The sequence below is a fragment of the Haliaeetus albicilla genome, chromosome 8 (genome assembly GCF_947461875.1).
Source record: "Haliaeetus albicilla chromosome 8, bHalAlb1.1, whole genome shotgun sequence".
Lineage (NCBI taxonomy): Eukaryota > Metazoa > Chordata > Aves > Accipitriformes > Accipitridae > Haliaeetus > Haliaeetus albicilla.
The window spans coordinates 31,088,447-31,109,037 of record NC_091490.1 but is presented as its reverse complement, the minus strand read 5'-3'; the positions used below and the strand labels follow the sequence as shown (position 1 = coordinate 31,109,037).

At 40.3% G+C, this 20,591-nt stretch overlaps 1 long non-coding RNA gene across 1 annotated transcript; it reads left to right on the top strand.

Moving 5' to 3' along the window:
- The first annotated feature begins 232 nt into the window (after positions 1-232).
- Positions 233-20,284, top strand: LOC138686300 (uncharacterized). Its single transcript, XR_011325636.1, has 3 exons — positions 233-378; positions 15,518-15,612; positions 17,910-20,284. It is a non-coding gene; the product is annotated as an uncharacterized lncRNA (long non-coding RNA).
- The last annotated feature ends 307 nt before the right edge of the window (positions 20,285-20,591 follow it).

Below are 20,591 nucleotides of genomic sequence, written 5' to 3'. Positions count from 1 at the left end.
TTTTGCGATTTAGATCACTGGCTGCTCAACTGCAGAAATTAATTTTAATTTTTCACAATCAGTACAACCCTTACGAGGTTTCTCACTGGTTCAATATATTTTGGTAATGACAATTTTCTAAAAGACTGGATATCGGGTGTATTTGGCAAGGGGCTGGCGGGAGGTGGGGGGGCTGCAAGGGGGTCTCTGTGAGAGGAGCCCAGGGGCTGCCCTGTGCCGGCCACAGCCGGTCCCAGCCGGTCCCAGCCGGCTCCACAATGGCCCCGGGACAGCCACAGCTGAGCCTGCTGACACCTCTGAGAAAACATATTTAAGGAAGGGCAAAACGCCATACAGCAATGAGGGAAAAAGTGTGAGGAATGGCCCTATGATACCCAGGTGAGAGAAGGTGGTGGGTGGGTGGCCAGCCCGCCGGGGCCAGGGTTCCCCTGCAGCCCGTGGGGACACCGCAGTAAAGCAGGTATTCCTGACTGCCGCCTGCGGCGGACTCACACTGGAGCAGAGGAAAAATGTGGGGACGAAGGAGCTGCAGAGAGGAGCGAGCTGTTCCCGACTGACCACAACCGCCATTCCCGGCACCGCTCCCCCACCCCGCGCCGCTCGGGTGGAGGAGGTAGAGGAGCTGGGAGCAAAGGAATGAAGTTGAGCCTGGGGAGGAGGGGGGTGGGGGGAAGGCAGTGTTTTAATTTGTCTTTGTTTCTTACTGTCCGAACCTATTTCAATTGGCAGTAAATTAATTTTCCCCAAGTCGAGTCTGTTCTGCCTGTGACAGTAACTGGTAAGTAAACTCCCCGTCTTTACCTCGACCCACAAGCTTTTTCATCTTACTTTCTCCTCCTGCCCTATTGTGGCGGGGGAATGAGACAGCACCTGGGGGCGGAGTGGGGGAGGAGGGGGAAGCTTCTGGCAGTGGGCCAAGGCCAACCCACCAGAACTGCCATCTGAATAAAGACTTCATTTGCTTTTTATTTCAGCCTACCTGTGGTATGAAGGGTACTGTATTAGAATCTATATATTCTTTTAATCAACGGCCTCATTTCTGTCTGAATGACTAAACATTACCAATTGCAGTTTAAGTAAGCAAAGTTCTGTGTCTCTGTGCATGTGTACAATTCAACATTAAGCTTAGAGGAAATGACTGGGCATTTATCATAATCTTGGCTGTTAACCTCCTTATTACCCGATCAGACATACTTCTAGTGAATTGATCCAGTGATTACTCATCACTGCAGCAGATGCTTCTACTCTGAACAGTTGGAATGATTTTTTTATTATCGTAATCAAAGCTCGGGGGGGGGGAGGGGGTCCAGCCTGTGAAAACCACTTTGTAACAGAAACAAACATGTATACCAGTGTTTTGCAGGAAAGGCATGAATGGGAACAGAAATTTACCCAGTATGGTTTGCCTCACAAGCACCTGTAGTTATACCTCTGCCTATAAATGCAGTAGGCAGAGTGAGGTGAAATATTAATAAGCATTTAAAGACTGAATCCTTTAGCTAGTGTAACTGGCATTGCTCTGAAGTCAAGCATACAATATCAGTTAATATAAGTTCACAGCAGACCCTAAAAAGATCCTGACCAGAGTAACTTCAAAATTCAGCTTCAGCCAAGACTTCTCTTCAATTCACAGCATTTCAGTAGTTTGTACCTTTCATGAGATGAACCAATTCTGCGATTCTTAGGTAAAAGATACAACAAGGAAAAAATACACTTTCAAGTGTTTTATTTATAATCACTTTGGAAAGGAAACCCCTATTTTTAATTTTTTTTTATCATATTGTGGTTTGGTGTGCCTCATTGAGTGGTGAACTTTGTTCCTTTTGGATTAAACTAAACTGGAAGAGACACTCTGAAATATTCCAGTGCTTAATGGGTATTTGGTCTGCAAGACTAGAGCAAAGCTGGTCCAAGATAAAACTCCCTGAAATGCATCTGTTGTGGACCTTGAGTCCTCATCACCAGCTACATATAGGCTAATTTAGACATAGGCAGAAAGGTGAAGGCACAGTGAAGGGACTGGGAATGAGGAACTGTCCTTTCTTAACATGATCCTTTCCCCATGGGTTGTATTGGAAAGCATGTGTGCTGAGATCTGCCTTAGAACGTGATTTTTCCTTTTAATAACACTTGTAAATCACCAGCAATGCAGTAGGCTGCATGGGCATAAATAGGAGAAGGATTTCTCCTAAAATGTACCCTAAAATGTTTGCAGGAGATCTTCTATGAAAAGCTGCTGAGTACTTCTGGAGCTTTCTAAATTTTTTCAATTAAAGCTCTTACTGCAGTCAATGATAGCATAAATGTGTTCTATTACTATTAAATCCTGGAGGAAAAAAAAATGGTGTTACTCTGTAACCTGCTTAACATTTATAAAATCAAATACTGTTGTTCACCCTTTTAATTGGTAAGTGTGTCTTTATAAAATATAAAGTTGGTTTGGTTTAAAGTACGTATACTAATGTGTGTAGTAAGATAAAGTAGATGCACTAAGAACAAAATATCAATTTAGTTTTATCTTTTTTTCCTCATAAGAAATACTCTCTCTTTTTGCTCTATGTTACAGCCCTCAAAATTGCCTGGAAAGAATGTATTTATGGCTCCAAAGTGACTTAGTGAATGTTTTCTCTGCAAGTTTAATTCTCTCCCTCTGTCTGCATGTATTACAGTCCTCAGCTGTTGCACACTAACACATTTTTCCTCTTACAGGCCTTTTTTTTTTTTTTTCCTTCACCTAGCAGTGTAAGAGTAGAACCAGCTCTCTTTTTCATTTGTTTAAACTGTTTGGATTGAATTGAAAGTACTTCTGAGCGGTATGGTGAGATGAGTGAGTGACGTGGTGGTTTTGCAGTAGGTATATTGGGCAGCAAGCCAAGGACAAGCTGTGCTGAGAAAAAAAATTAAATGAGAAATAGAAGCATTTAGAAATTTGTACTTTTCCCAAATCAGAAGAGATATTCATGGCCCACCTTCCTGCCAGACTTCAAATTGTCAGAGTAAATATGTAGGCATTTGGAATCTTTAAAATGAACTGAAAGAATAATAGAAAGCTGGTAAGATCTGAGTTCTGCAGTCACTCTTGCACTAACAGGCCAGCAAATATTACCCATTTATCACTAAGGTGCTCACAGCCTCAGATCATTGCCAGCCTGGAAAGTTGAATGGTCTGCGGGGACACAGAAGAAGAGGAGATATTTCTCTTTAAAAAAGACCTACCTCAGACATTTCTACTTTGGAAAGGGTTTCATTAAGCTTGCAAGTTGACTAAAGAGAAGGTGGAGACTGGCAAAAGAAGTGTATCTTGAAGTGAAGCCTCCTGGTGTCTGTGATTTCCTGGTGGCAGATGAAAGACATTTCCCTCCTATTTTCCATCTTCAAGTTTCTACTAACGTGTACTGTGTAATATTGCCAACGTTCCTCTGTGGTATCGCCTGCTTTTTCTGCATGTTTAGTGGCCATTCTCAGCCTCATTAAAATTTTTGCTAGGATTGTAAGTGATGATTCTTAATAACATGTTTGGCCAATACACCATCAGTTGGCGTTTAGGACTACGCATGGCTAGTGACTAAAAAAGGAAGGTAGAGTTTTTTAGCAAAGATGAAAGAGGAGTAGGATACCAGCTGGTTGTGCCAAGTGTCATGAATGTGGAATTAAATGCTTAGAAGAAAGGACAGGCATATATAATTCATTGCCCTTTGCAGAAAAAGTGAAATTGCCTAATTCTCTGGACATGGCTCAAGTCTTATGTGTTTGGGTTTTTTAAACGCCAGATTCTACCGAGCTTTCTATAAAACTCTAAGCAGATGCTTGAACAGTTCTTGCATATCTGTAAAACAAAGATTTACAGGAGCTTTCAGTGGTCTAACTCAGTAACTTTGGGAAGGGCTGTGCTTTAAAAGTGAAGGGGAAATTAAAATCGTTAACTGTTCAGCAGTGGTGATTCGTGGCAGAGGAATGATCTGGCAGGGAGGGCAAGAAGGCCCAACTGCAAGAACGGATTAAACTGGCTGGAAGCAGGAATGCCAGAGACAGGAGGACTCCCTGCAAGGGAGTGAAATTTCCCTTGGTGATGAGATAAAGAACAGCCACAGCGTTGTCTTGTAGCCATCCTGCTATGGGAATGTTCTGGGGCCACCTTTGGGCAGCAGAGCTGGGCTGGGGGATGGCCCAAGGCCCAGCTGAGGTGTCCCATGGCATGGTTCATGGGATGGGTGCTGGTGCCAGTGTATATAAGGGATAGTCTAGTGATGCATCTTTGCAGACTCCTTGTAGAACTGCTTATGGAGGTAGGATTCTGCCCAGTGCGTTGTTCGGGTTGTTTTTTTGTTTGTTTGTTTTAAAGTTTAAGCACAAGGTTGTATTTAATTTGCCTCAAGGAGTATAATAAAAATTCCTGAACAACTTCTGAGAGATGTATGTAACATATCTAAAGGTTTTATGAATAACTTTTAAAAACATGCTTGCATGAAAATAAGCCTGAAAGTCACAGATGCTTATTTACTCAATACATAATATATAGCTATTCTGATTTACTGTGAAGAAATCATACAGTGTTTAATGTCCCAGTTTATTTTGAGCTGATTTATAACCACAGGCAGCCCAGATCAGCTTTGGTTCTCATTCATAGGGTGGGATGAATTTGGTCACCTATAGTTTCTACAGCCTTTTTGTCAAAGCTGAGACAGTTGTGTTTTTTTTATAGCTTGTGTTCATTTGAATATTCATACATATTTTGAGGCAGAGTTTCGCTGTGCATTCTGAAAATGATTATTACTTGAAGGAAGCTAGAAGTACCTCTGTAGCTTCCTTGCTGGATGTTCATATATGATACACTCCAGAGGAGCAACAGGTACCATGCCAGTTGCTTTTACTTAAAGAAGTGCTGTCTGATCTAGTTGATAGCTGATCCATCATTTAAACTGATAATGAACTGTGAAAATAACTTAGACTATGTTATTATCACATAGTTTAGAAGTAGAAATGAGTCGCGCATTTTGGTCTCGCCACAATATACTTGTGACAAATACACAAGCAAATGGTCTGCAAGTCTGGTAGTAGTGGTCAAAATCAGGTCCTGGACAAGAGTGAGAGAGCACAAGTGCAGCATGGAAGTTTAGCCTTTCACTGGTAACATGTAACCAATCCAGTGAGCATCCAAGCTGCAGTTCTAGGTGGCCAAAATCAGGTCCTGGACAAGAGTGATACCGCATTTTAATTGAAGAAAAAATAAAAAAAAATTGGCTCTAAAACCTTGAGACACTTTAGGAGATGTATCAGTAAGTGTTGCATTGCAGGTAAGTCTTTGAGGTGGGTTTCTCATCAAATTATCCACTTTAATTTTGCTGCATTATTTTTTTAAGTGGGTTACCTGGCCTGCCTCACTTGCAAGCAACAGACTGGTAGAATTTCAGGCACAGTAACAGACAGGTTTTCATCTTTTACCAAATTATTTTTCAGACTCCTGGTTTACAGTATGTCAGGAAATGAAAGGGACTTGTGCTCTGCAATGAAGACTCTTTTAAGTTCCTGTATGGAAGTGTAAGTCCTCTGAACCTGTATGTTCCCTTATATTTCCATGTGGGGGCTGGTCATAATCTAGTTTAAGTTTTGCAAGTGATGCTTGTTATTCTGAAAAACTTATATTACTGCTGCCACTTAACATGCAGTATTTGAGGACTATTCTGTATGTCTCTAAAAAGAGCATCCAATTTTCTCCTATTTGTTCAGCATGCCGCTCACCTTTTCAGACCTAATTTTCCCCTTTCAAAGAGCAATGAGGAAGTTGCCTTGCTTGGATACATTTATTGTGTCTCTACTTCAGGCTCAGAAATACTTAACTTGAATGTTTCTGGTTGCTCTTGGAACTGAAATAACCATTTTCCTCCCTGCAGTCTTCATAAAAAAACCCTCTGTCACAAAACACTGTAATTGGCAGAAGTGAGACTGTCCAAGTGGCCTTGTTTGTAACCTGCTTGTTTAGTTCAGTGATTCTGAGGGCTCCATCTACATCTTGCAGAAATTAACTGGTTTTGATCTTAAGGCTTAAAGTGGCAGCTATTGAATGCCCAAGTCATATAACACATTCACTGGAGCTTACAGAGTAAACCTGTGTTTAATGTCAGTTGGTCAATGAGTTATAAACAACAATCTGTGCTATTAAATTAATCGCAGCTGAATATATGAAGATATATATGTATGTATGTGTATCAGAGATGCAGAGATTGCTTTGATGGTAGTGTTTAGAAGACTAATAAATCAGGCCAGTTTTAAACTTTAAAACAAAATTATGCTGAATTCATTCACTTGTGAAGTCATTACTTTATGACAACGGTTAGATCCTAGACATTATTTAACATTGTCACTACATATACAGAACTGTTGATCTTTAATGCTTATATTCTAAATTATCTAAGGGTATAAAATATCAGAGCTGATGCCACGTAGCAGATATGGCTATGGTCCTTGGTGGTCTTAGTAGCCAAAGACAAGTTGGAGAGCTCTTTGAAGAGAGAAATCAAGACTGAAGTGGGCTTGTTTTCTGTCTCCTCTGTGGAAATAAATGCTGATGATTTTATGCTGCTTGCCCCCTCCCAGAAGGGTGGTTTCATCTGCTGCCCATGCTACTTTTCTTGGATTTTGGTTTTGACAGTCATCTTTGTCTATTGAGCAGGATGTCCTGCATATTCACAGTTTGGTTGTCACGTTTCTCAGACACTTACGTAAAGTCCTTGCGCATTGTGCCTGGCTATGCTGCCGCAGTGTTACCAAATACTTGGATACTGTTGTTCATTACGCTATTTTAAAATGCTTATATTTGGATTGAATGGAAGCTAATATTAATTCTATCCTGATTACTGGACTTATGGATGTTTCAGGCTTCTGCTTTTGCTACAGAGTTATCGTGTATTCTAGGCTGGACTTGCTTAGATATTCAGTAGTAGTGTCAATCTACAAATGGCCCTTGTACCTTTGGTGCTGTGATCATTACTGCAGTGATCATTAGTGCACTCACTGGGAGCTCACCCAGTCTTGCTTCCACCTGATGAAAACCAGAAATTGCTTCACCGTACTCTTTCAGACCTGATGAGTGTATTAGTTCTTTAAAGTAGGAGAGCATCAGCTGAAATGTCTGGCAGCCTTACCAACACAGCAGAAGCGTGATGATAAGGGCATTTGCTGAGGGTATGGGAGACCTGAGTTCAGGTCTCAGCTTTTAATGGGTTGACTGGGCCTTTGAGCTTACACCTCATTTTTCTTGATACCGCTGTAACTGGTGCATGTGTTGTTATTTTTTCCTATGGTATCTTCTTAAGTGTCACTGAAAATGTTCCCATTGTTTATATGAGCTTTGCGCGGTGATTGCTGCTGGGGCATTGCTGAAATAAAATCAATTAGAAATACTTATTTAGGTGTATTCCCACTGCTCTTACAAACCCTAGTTATGAACTCAGGTGACCCTGCTGTGCTAGCTATCGTACAAGTATAGGTAGAGAGGACCTGCTGTGAAGACCTTATTAACATAAGAAACATAAATACCAAATATGTCTGAAAAAAGGAGAGAAAAGACTCTTAAGAATTGGGTAAAGATCAAAGAGGTTTTGCTCTATTGATCTTATTCTCCTTTTAAACAAAAGCAGCTTTTCTTCAGAAGAGGAAATTCTGCTCATTCATCCCTCACATCCATCTTGTTTTCCCATAAATGGGCTGCTAGTACACAAAGACCCTGCTTAAGGTGACTGTCTAGAAAGACGAACACTGGGTTTTCAGGCCTTCCAGGCCTTCCAGGATCCATTTCTGTATTTACTTCCCAATGTTTCCAGTTTCCATGCTTTTATTGTAAGTTTTGTGATACTTGGCATTGTGATAAAGTAGAGCCTTTGAATATGATGGTTGCATAAGCATTATAATATTCTTTCCTTAAAAATATCTGAGTACAGAGCAACCTAATAATAACTTTCACTCTCTCACAGTTGCAAAATTAAGTAAGCTGCAGTCATATTTCCAGTTTCAAAGTCTCAGAACATGGAAAGGCAAGTGGCAAAAAGGTAAATGTGCCACTTAATTGAATTATCATACTTCTGTGGGCTAGCCTGGGATTTTGTGAGGCCTGACCCATGTGTTATGTACTCTGGTGTTCCCAGTGCTTCAGAAGAGCAATGTTGCCCCTGTGTTTAAATGAGGTACTCAATGGTACTGAAAAGGTGGTTCACTGGAAGGCAGTTGAATAATCCTGTTTCAGGTTTACATCATTTAAGTGATTTACACAATATAAACTGCTGCTAATGAAGTTCTCTTTGCATCAGGTTTACAGAGGCATTCAGGCTTTTTGTCTTAAGTGCAGGTAAAGGCTTCCTTCAAATACTTTAGACCTTGTGATGTTCATTTTATCAGGTGAGGAAGGTGGCTGACATAGCCTGATCAGCCAAATGGAGCTGGGTGGGATTACACCCTGAAACCATAGAGACTCCTGCATCTCTCAGAGGGTCAAGAAAGCAGGATGGGAAAGCACAACTGAGGTGACAAAAGGTGGCAGGGGTTTTATCGGAAACTAATGAAAGTATGGGCCTCAAAGAAGCCTGATTTCTCAAGGGCATAAATGAAAGCAGCAGAATTGTTTCTGCCTGAACTTTGATTAATACAGTGACTATGAAAAGAAACGTGATAGCTGGCAGTGTACTCCTGGAGACATGAATTTTTTGTAGAGTTGAAGATTTGCAAGAGATGCCAGTAGAAGAGATGCCAAGATGGGGGCTGAAGAATAGCTACCCATAAATATGCAAGCCTACTTAAAACTTTAAAAATGATTTTTAAAAGCAATATTTTACACTTTCGCTGAATTTTATACAGTTGTACCCTACAAAATCCATTTTATCATCTATTACTTCATTTTAATATGTGGCTTTGCTAAGATGTGAATTGCATATATAATTTACTTAAGTCTGATTGAACAGTTTCCCAGATCTGGGACATATTCTACTACAGTTCTCTAATGTCAGCTTCATTTGACAAAGAGGAAAGGTAGCATTTTTGCCGCAGCTTTATTTTTCAGAACTACTTTCTCTCATATCTCTTTGATTCCAGCTTTTTAAAAATAAAATAAAAAAAAAAGAGGGGGTGAGCGTCCTCTTTTTTCTTTTCCTCTCCTCAAAGAGGATAAATAGAAGAACAAATTGAAATCAGTGGTGTTTAGTGATTTCACTGAATCCATGCCTCCTGAGTAAACTTTCAGACAAAATATTGGGCCACCTCCTCTCCTTTCTGCTTGGCTTGCATCTATATACTAGCGCCTCAGAGTTGGAAGTGGAGACTCAGGCCTGACATGGTTTGCATATTCATGTCTATTCTAGAGAGAGATGAATAGACAGTGAGCTGCCTGATGGACTGTCTGCAGGAGTTCAGAGCCTCAGTTCAATGTGTTGCACGTATAGCTACATTAGAAACAACAGTCTGTTAAGATGCAAATCAACAGGAGGCGGAGGAAATGGAACAAAAACCTCTTCCCCCTCATTTACTGTCTTTCATGATGCTACAAATAGCAATTACTCTAAGAAGGCGGAGAAACATTTGCCCCCAGCAAAAGGCAATCTGTATAGCACAGAAATGGTGATGCTTTGCCTAGGTTTACCAGTCTTGGTATCATACCCAGATAATTAATAGGCCTTTGTGACCCTGCCCAGCCTTACTTGTACCCCCCACCCTGCCCATGGGGTCAGGAGCCCCATTCCAGCCAGCCCAGGACCGTTGGTCTTGCTGTAGTGATGCCATAGGATGCTGGTCCTCATCTTCTCTGTCCTGTCTCCTGGATGGACCCCTTGGGTGAGCTGAGACACCCAGTCAACAGGGCTATGTTGTCTTTCTACTCATTGTAATTATTGGAGCAATTCTCCAGGATCAGGATTTACAATCTCTGTCAAAGAGGTGTACATGGGGATTTTTACTATGAAATCTGGATGTTCTTCACTCCAGTTTTATTTTTATGCAAGAAGAAAGAAAATCACCCCACCTCTTATATCAGTACTATTTTTTTCAAGGGATTCTCACAAATGCTTTTCCCATACCATTTTTCTTTTTATTTTACCCCCTATTCACCTGAGTTTATAAATTTTAATATACAATATGCAAATAGACATACAGAGTAAAAAAAGTGCAAGACAAACAAGAAGGATTCAGGACTGAGAGTTACAGCAGCAATTTCAGAATAATTCTCAGTGTGTTTTTTTCCCTGTGTTTTCTGTGAACAGGCTGCCTTTGCAGCCTAAAAGCACTGGAAATGTTGGTTTGTGGTCCATGTCCCCCCCCCCCCCCTTTTTTTTTTTCCTTCCAGAACACTTTGTGATCCTGGTCCAAAGACCACAGAAATCTGTAAGAGTCATTCCACAGACTGTGAGACTTTGTCAGACCCTCTATGTGTTTTAACTTGTACTCTTCACAAACTTCAGTTTTGATTGCAGAGAGCTTTTGCTCAGGCTCCAGAGGAACTCCTGGGACAACGGCTCCTCTCAGCACTGTTTGCTCTGGTGTAACTAGTGCAGGTCTCTAAAGCTGGCAGGAGAGTTAAGACAGATCTTCCCTGTTGACTTGCATGTGGTACTACAGAAAGGAGGCAACATGTGTTCAGTTTTGGGCCCCTCACTACAGGAAAGACATTGAGTTGCTGGAGCGTGTCCAGAGAAGGGCAACCAAGTTGGTGAGGGGCCTGGAGCACAAGTCTTATGAGGAATGGCTGAGGGAGCTGGGGCTGTTTAGTCTAGAGAGGAGGAGGCTGAGGGGAGACCTTATTGCTCTCTACAACTACCTGAAGGGGGTTGTAGTGAGGTGGGTGTTGGTCTCTTCTGTCAGGTGGCTGGAGATAGGACGAGAGGAAATGGCCTCAAGTTGAGGCAAGGGAGATTTAGGTTAGATATTAGGAAAAAATTCTTTACTGAGAGGGTAGTCGCACATTGGAATAGGCTGCCCAGGGAAGTGGTTGAGTCACCATCCCTGGAGGAAAAAGCGCGTAGACAATGTACTCCAGAACATGGTTTAGTGGGCATGGTTGATGGTTGGACTCAATGATCTTGAAGGTCTTTTCCAACCTAAATGATTCTATTATTCCCTTTTTATCTTCCTTTCCCCAAGCTTTTATTGCTGAGCATGATGTCATATGGCATGGGCTATCCTTTTGGTCAGTTAGGTTCAGCTGTCCTGTTTAATGCTGTTCTTAGCCTTCTGATGTACTCGCGTAGATGGGAAGTATGAGCATACTTTGATCAGTGTCAGGTTTTTGCCTCAGGAAGAAGTAGAATTGTTCTTAAACACCTTTTTTCAGGCAGCCTGGCAAAGAGGCTGAGCCTGCATGTGAAGGAAGAGAGTGACAAATAAGAGAAGCTGTGAGAAGTAGTACGATTGCTTGGTTTTGGACTGTGCTTAAAGTCTTGAAAAGCAATAAATGGGACTGAGAATGAAAAAAAAAAGTCAAAGTAGAAAAAGCATTGAGAATAGGCTGGGTTGCAGGAACCAGGGATGAAAGAAATGAAGTTTGTCTAGTGGTGGTAGGGAAGTAAAAAACCTGAATATCCTTATTCTGACCTTCTGAGTGTCCTATGCAGTATCTGGTGAAAAGGCCACTTTCTGGCACTGACTGCAGCAAGGAAAAATTGCTCAGTTCTCATAGTTTTATATCAACTGAGGATTCAAGATGTCTGTCTTTATTATTTTTTTTTATTACATGTTATTAACAAGCAGTAAGTGGACTATCAGGATCAATGTTAGCAGTACAACAGATTGACCACAATGCCAGACACTTATGACATTATAATGTGCCACTACAAATTCCTAACCACCCTTCTGTAATCCCAAGAAATTCTAATCCTGCATGTGCGTGTGTGCGTGCACACATGCACACATACTAGGCTGTATGTGTTAGCAGCACACATCCCCTCTCCTGGCAGTGCGTGTTCTCCTCCTTGCACACCCTGTGTGGGACATGCGGGTTGCTCCAGCCACATGTGGACCTTGTCAGTCCCCAGACGCTGCTGACCCACACGCCTGTGACAAAGCCCTTCAGGAGTCCCAGCTGCGCACCTAAGGTGAGCCCATATGTACAGCTGATAGGTGTAAGAGGTGGTTTTTCAGGCTGGACAGGACAGTTTCAGCGAGGAGTTTTGCAGTATGTGTTTGTGCAGTGGGAGAAGCAGGTAAGAGTTGTCACACATGAACTGAATTTAACCTTTCTTGCTTGCCTGTGAGCCAGTCTTAACTTTAGCATTTCATAACGTTAAAGAGCTTGACTTCACAGCTGTAATGTCCCTTTAATGTGGGTTTATGAACGAGTAATAGGTGACTATTCTTTTTGCTTGGTACTACCATTCCTTTTTTTATTTGAAAGCCTCCTAATTGTACCTTAGAGCAGGACCATATTTCCTGATAGTTTTGGAAAGGCCTTAAAGAAGTGAGTAGCTAAGAACAAAAGTCAGTTAATGTATTAGTTGATTGTAAATAACGAACCCCAAATCTCCCAATTTTGTGTAAGAAACAGAGATCTCTTTGAAGATTACAGATTAACACTGTCTACAGCTGTGTAAAACACCACGCTATTCTCTGGAGAAGCTGGTTTTTGTTTTCAAGGAAGCTTTTTTTTTTTCTTTTTTCTTCTAGGCAGTGCTTTCTCACATGGTTCCTTTAGGAATTCAGCTGTGCTTTTCCCTGTTTTCCTTTGGCATAATTAAAAGTAAACTTCAATTCTTTCTTGTTTGCCTATGAGGACAGCTCTTTTCCCCAGATCTTCCAGGAAGAGAGGAAGAGAAATCCCTTTCCAGTTCAATGCTTTCCATTTACAATAAAGGCATCTCAAACATGCACATAGACTTACGCACATCTTCTCTCTCTCATGGAACTTGAAAAATAATCCTAAAATTCCACAATTTTTTATGCCAAATCAGAAAAATCCAACTTGAACATTGTGTTCCTTTGGAATTATGTTGGGGGCGGGGTGGAGAAGATAGTTATAAAATGTTTGTGTTTTAATTATTATATATTTTTTTCTCTCCAGCCCCTTTTCCCTCTCTTTTTCTCCTCTTTCACTCTGACTCCCTCGGTTCGCCCCAAATCTATTAAGAGTACAGGAGAAAAATAATCAAGAATTAGGATATCCCTAACCTACCACTCAGAGGATTCTTGCCTCCTAGAAGGTTTGCATTCCAGAGGAGAATTCTTAAAGAACCCAAAATTTAATCTTTCATGCTTTTTCTCTTACAAAACTCTGTGATCAGAGACATCTTAAAAATTATTCTTTTAGCCTGAGATCAGCTTGTATTTTTAGACAAAAGTATGCATCTAAAGTTCACTGCACAAAGCATCCCATTTTAATAACTTAAGCTCATGAAAAAAGTGTCCCAATAATTCAGACAATTAACCCTGATACCTTTACAACTCTGTGGTTCCCCCTCAGGAACACTGAATCTTTTTTTATAACTTTAGCTGGGAAACTAGCTGCCTAGTAAAGGGTATGTACATTCCCATTAGAATGGCTATTTCTCACATCAAAAATATAGTAAGCCATTAAACCCTTAAAATGTAATCATTAACATTTAGCACACTATGCCTGATGCATTAAAAACATTATGTGCAGCTGATCTCTCTGACTCACTTAGGGAAATATCAAATGGCGTCAATGTACCTTTGCTTTATCCTTTAATTTTAGGTGATATTGCTGTGTTCTTACTAATTTGCTTCAGTCAGTTCTCCTATTTCTATGTGTTTATAATTTGAAAATTATAAAATATATGTAGTCTTTTAGAGAGCTAAATCTGACTCACTGTTTTTCATTCTGACTTTCAAGAAGTTTAAGTGTCGGTTTGTGAAGTAAATTCACTATCATTTAAGTATCTTTTGTTAAATTAACACCTACTGTACAATATGACATACAGCCTAATTCATATTCATTCTTTGTAGATGCCACACATTAAATCTTCATATTTAATGATTATATGATCCCTAGATTTCATTTTAGAAGAATCTCCTTCTGTTCCTTGACCATGAGAAAGTGCAAACATACATATATACATCAAATGTTATCCTTTGAACTCTCTAACCAGGTGTACCTGACTTCTCCATACTGACATTAAACATTTGACAGTATTTTGTAGCTCAATAGAATATTCACTATTATTTCTTCTTGAAGTTTTCCAGTTTAAATTGGACCTATGTGGACATTTCAGCCATTTTTGAAATTGTATTCCAATGGCTCATATCTAAAATTTTTTTCTTTGGTTCATAAAGAGTGTCAGGTCTCCTATGTTTTACTGTGCATTATAAAGGGGGAAATTATAGAAGTCTTAAATTTGGAGGAAGAAAAACATTCTTCCCAATTAGCACAGTATTTTCACATCATAGTCATTGATAGTAAATTTAGTGTTCCACATGTTACATGTAAGAGACTGCATTTTTTAGTGGGTCAGCTATCCTTTTTTTTTTTATACGAAAATTCTCCCATGAGGGTATGTGTAACTGTAAATTAAGTCTCTCTGCCTTCTCTGGCTCAGGGAAAGATCTTTACATTTGGGTTCTCCGTTTCCCAAGAGCTGTGAGAACAGATCCTTTATCATATTTTCTTTACCTGATGCATCCAGATGTAGTTCTGTGAACACTGAGTGGTTTGGGGATGATTTGTCACCCAATCAAATCTTAAAGAAATTGAAGCTAAATTTTTTCTAGAAATTTTCAGAAAGTAATTCCTTTATTATACTGCTTTTGCTGCTCTGCTGCCCAGCTGAAACTGGAAAATGGTAGAAGTCATAGCAGAAAATGTCATCTCTATGGAAACTTCCAAACCCTGTTGAGGATGGTGGGATAAAGTTTAGAGGATAATCAATATTTTATTCTGAGCTCATTTCTAAGTGAGGCAGGATAAATTAAACTCCTGATGGTCCAATTGCTCCTAAGGAGAAGTGTTAAATTCCAAATAGAGGTGTAAACTTCTGAAGTGGACTCAGTTGAAGGGTGTGTTGAAGTGTCTGGGGCTGAATCCTCACAGGGGAAGATGGAACAAAGACAAACTGTATTAGGGATACATGCTGTAAAACACTAGCTGACTGGAGGGAAAAGGAGCAGTATCACCTCTGGCTGGATTTTAAAGTTGGTAGGGATAAAAGAATTGTTTGTTTTCCCTGACAGATTGAGTGTCTAAACAACACAGGATTGTGGGTTTTGTATCACTCCAGCTACCTCATTTTTAAAAGCTTATCCTCATCTTTTTTATCACTTGTCTTCTATTTATATATTGTTCCCTAATCCTGAGGTCTCTCATTCCTGGGAAGGCTTTTAATATTTTTCCCAGACATGCCTGGGCCTATCCTCACACCTGGAAACCATTATGAACAATGACCAACAGATGGTCTTCTTGACATACCTATTTACTTCTAACCTGCGACCCAATTTTCTTTTATTTATCTGTGTCCCAAACCTATTTGGTTTCCCAGTCCTGTCCTCTTTCCTTCCTTTCCCCTAAATTCTGTGGAAATGTTGTTTTCTTTTTCAGAACTGGGCTACCTCTGCCCCTCTGCTGGAAACAAAGCAGATGCTTAGGCAAAGAGAACAAGAAGAGTATGGAGTAATCTTCCCCCTCAGCTTGTGGTAATAACCTTGTGATTTAGGAACAGCCATGAATACATTCCAATTATCATAGTTAATAGACACCAATGAAATCATGCTCTTTGATATTTTTTTGAACCTTTTCCACAATTATTTATAATTTGTAATTATTTATAAGTATATTTTGGCCTGCAGCAATGCATTTCGCAACTTAACTGCTATGCATGATGTGAAAACATACTTCTTTAAAGCTGTAGCACATTCAAAGCCATTGATTTTACTTGCTTTTTATTGCGAGAAGCTGCATGATGGCTCTCTGTCTCTGTACTATTTACACACCTTTGCCCTAGCCACTCAGTTTGTTTCTTTTCTATGCAAAAGCCCACCTTTTTCCATTCAGTTTTTGTCCTAGAGAGCTGCACAGGTGCAGAGATCATTCTGTATTGAAAACTGAAAGAAGGAGTGCTCTCTGCCACGCCAACTAGATTGTCCAAAGCTCCCTATTCTGCTGGTTAGCAGAGACAGCTTCCCAGTCTGTTTTGTGGAAATCATTTTGAGGCATATAGTGGTTTTCCTGCCTAGATGCTTACGCCAGGAGATTGGATTCCACTCAGTGTGTCAGGTGCCTCAAGATGCGTTTTGCGGCACTAAAATCCATTTGCAAATCTGGCTCTTTCTGCCTCAGTGAAAATCTACTGAGACAACATGCTTGAGAGGACTAATCATACACATGCTTTGCAACGCATATTCTTAAGATAAAAAATCTGTGATATGGTAATATGCCACGATGGACACTGACTGTAATTGTTTTTAATAGAAAAGCATATGCTTTGTTTATCTTTTCTGTCTCAGGCACATGCTTCCTCCAAGAATTAGAAATTAAAATGTAATCTGTGCATAGCTGAATGGGTTCCCTAACCAGTAAGCAGATGCTAGGCACTCAGAGGAGCTGGAGTACATGGAGTGGCAAACCAGTTTTACAATGCTGTAACTCTGCTGCTTTTGGTAGTCATGTAAAAGAGGAATGGTATAGGCTGAAAGACTCAGTGTTTTCAAGTGTATGAAAAAAGAAAAGATAAAATCCTCAATTCCTCTTGAACTATGAGGCAAAGGGAAAATTCAGTCCTCTGTGGCAGGTGCCAAGTACCTACCAGTACCAATCCTTCATGCCTACGGTTTTCCTATCTTGGCCAATATGCACAATTTCTAATGCCTAACAGGAGTCTATGTATTTATAAGCTGAATCTACTGTATGTCAGCATATTTTTTGCATATCAGGCAGAGAGTCCTTTTTAATCTCAAAACTGATACGCATTTTAAGCTACCTGAGTTGCCTGTAGCTATTGACTGAGACATTAATCCAATTGGATATGACAAATTGTAGTGAAGCCAAGCACTATTAAGGCTAGCTTTATTACTCTCTGTTTCAATTATTTTGCTGATTTTGTATAATTGCAGTGTTCTAACTATACTGGGCCCTGATTTTGCATCAGCCATTCTGCTTGGTTTCTCTGGACCAGCCGGTGTAGTGCATCTGCAAAAGGAAAGGTCACAATATTCCTGTCTAAGGAAGGTTGCCAGTAGAGATACTTGAACATGGGGATAGTGGAAAAAATCAAATGAAGTGCCTCAGAAGTGGCTGAAACAGTTTCAAGTGCTGTAAATTATTATTTTAAATAAACTCAGTGTAGCCAACTAAACTGCATCTTTCTGATTACAAAAGCTTACAAAGCTTCTAGGAAAGCTCAAGTCTTTCTGAAAACAGAAAATTATGTAGAAGTAGCCTGCAATCCTGAATTAGGGCAACTGATCATGAACTCTCAAGTACTAAGCCACTCTTTGCTGTTGAAAAGTCCCTGTGTATGCAAAACAAAGCTGTTTAATTTGGTCCTTTCTGTATCAAAACCATAGTAACTGTTATTCTAGGGCTATCCTATGTGTCATAAAGTAGATGTCACAGTCTGTCATTTTCAGGGGCAATAGCTCACAGTGTCTCATGCTTTTTGTCCTTTACCAAGACACCTTTGTTTCATATTGGTAGGGAGAAATACAAAGAAAGATGTTCAGCCTGGGAATTGTTCTGTCACTGTTCTCTGGCCTTGCTGCACAGACCTGAAGTCAAATGGGTCAACCTACTTTCCTCATCTCCTGTTGTGTGGTCAGAGTTGAGAAAGAGCATTGCACCTTCTCCACTTGTGCAGAAAACAGGCAGTTTCTGGTGGTGGCTTATTTCTTTACCACACCATCTCTAGAAAGCAATCCTTGTTTTAAATATTTCTGTCTCCCTGTGTCACTGCAATGTCACAACACCTCCCAAATATCAATCTTTGTAATTACAGGTGAACAGTGCGTTTCCAGATTTCATCCTTTGCAGAGTAGCCCATAATTGCAGAGGCTATTTCTTTACCAAGAAGGGAAACAACTGCCATTGGTGAAGATGACAACCTCAGTCCACAGCACCAGAAAAGTTCAGGTTTCATTCAGCAGTTGTATTTGAAAAGGGCTGAAGAACGTACCGTAAGCTGTTTTTTTCATATCTAGCAAAAGAAGGCTTCCACACTGCTTTCATTAAGCAGCAACAGTTCAAAAGCAAACACTGTAGAGAGGGAAAAAAATGTAAATTGTGAGGCTGTAGGAAAAAAGTGTGGGGTAAAGCATGGTTTAGATCACTGAAGACTGGAACAGTAAGGGAACCTAAGTGTTTCACTGTTTCTTGCTCACTGGATAAATATTTAAGTTTAAAGTCAAGCAAAACTTATTCTTAAGGGTGAAAAAAAGCAAACTATGAAAGGCTTTTGACAATGTAAAATACATCCTCTCCCAAGCTAGCTGATCATAAAGAATACTGCCTTTTAACATGCCTGGACGAGCTTTAAAAATGACTCAATAGATTGTAGAATTCAGCACATTTTCTTCCCAATTATTTTTGAAGAGATTCTGACAAATGTTTTCTAAGGGAGGAATGGCAGACTGTCTATTTTATTTTAGTTTTATGGGACTTTTATTTTTATCCTGTCATGAGAAGCAAATGGCAGAGCTATGATTAGGATAAGCCATGTAAGAGGGCTCAATCTGTACAATTTATAGTACAGCTTGCTTTAATCTGTCAGGGAACGTGTGTTATATTGCCTTTCAGTAGAGGATAGAGCTCTGGCTATATATGTTAATAAATTCTATCCAGACAGTCTTAAAAGATGGCAACAATTGCTGGAAGTACTTGGAGCAGAAACTGTCTGCAGTTTTGAATCCTTGGAGGAGTCTTCTGCATAGTGTGGATTTCTTTAACAAAAAACAGCCAAACAAAACAAGCCCCCAGCATCACTGCTATCTGCGAAAATCTTTGGACAAACCATTAAAACTGTAGCTACCATTATATTTTTTAGTAATTAGGTTTCTATAATTTACCAGCCTGATGACAATGGTTATTATTACCAGTGGTTTCAACAACTTTTTGTATTTTTTTTTTCTTTTGTTTTGATTTTTCTTTTACTGTGCATTTAAATCTAACAGCAGGTTGTTTTTTCCTAATTCCTGCCTGCGGACACCCAGAACTAGTCCCTGATGATAGTCTGGTGACTAGAGATCAAAAGCCACCTTTGCAGACTCCTATGGGCAGCTTTGTAATTCTCTGTGACCGAAGATAGGAGAGTCTGTAGCTATCAGCTACTGAAGAGGAAATGTAAAAGTTGGTATTGGTCTCTCCATTCAAGAAACTGTTTCACTGTTGGAAACAGGACTTCATATTTTGATACTCCTTTTCTACATGGAGAGAATTGCTTTTTAGAACAACTTCATGTAGCATTACATGAATTTTAGTTTTGTGGCATGATATGTTATTTACAGCAGTAGCACCACGGTGCAATAAGTAGTCAAATATGTCTGATCAGATGCTGTGAATACCTCTTCCCAGTGGTGAATATTTATATGCCGCAAACCCCCTGAAGTTGTGATAAAACACAATGCCATGCTGCGAGAGACTGAAAGAGTTAATGTCTCAAACATTGTGGTGCGGCAAGTTCTGCATAAGGACTAACCCTGCATAGCGACGAACCCCAGGTGAAAAGAAGCCGACAGATCAGCACAGGACATCAGCAACTGGACTGGGAGGCCAGGCCAGAGGACGTGCAGTTCCCTGTTTTGATATGCTGAGCAGGGCAGCTCAGCCTGCACAAGTAAAGATCAAACAATGGCCATGTCTGCAGGGAAGGGGAAGTTACCCCCCAAATGACCCCCAAGCTCACGACACATTTCCTGATGGTTCTGAAAACACAAACCACTGGTGACACCTAATTAGCCTAATAAGTTTGAGTGCCTGCCTGAAGGATGGGCAAGGAGATGATAAAAGGACATGAACTGAAGCCCCGCGTGTGCACACCTACCAGAACTGGACCCCTTCTCTGGCAGGACCAGCGTTGGACCCAAGACCAGTGAAACCTTTCTCTTTTCTCTCTCTCTCTCTTTCTCTTTCCTTAATCACTGCACCTAGACACAAAACTGTTGATCAAGTCTGGGACTAAGAGTGGATCCAGCCGCCCCCAGGCCCTTCTCTAAGAAGGAGTCTAGAAAGCAAGGCAGTCTGCTGTGACCCTCATGACTCAATGGGAAGGATCTCCTTTGTCCCTGAATTGATGTATATGGTTACCGTGGGTTACACGGGTCACTGAGGTAGTTTCATGGCAATTTCTGTAGTGAGAAACCGTGCCACCTATTGTTACACCTTTCAAGTTCATGTTGTTTCTGCCATGAATAAAATGTTTAACTGATTGTTTTGTGTCTCTTCACCTTAATTTAACCTGAGGGAATTCTGAGTTCAACATGACCCTGCCCTGGTCTGTCCAGCCCGGGTTGTGACACATCCAAAACGCAATGCATAGTTGTTTATACATGTGCACTGCATATTTGGTAAATCTGAAATTCTGCACTGATACAGGGTATTTCCCCATTTGTTTATGTCCTTATTGGATTACCACTGCCATCTGGTTTCAATTCTTACACTTTGTGATGGATTTATTTTCTTCACT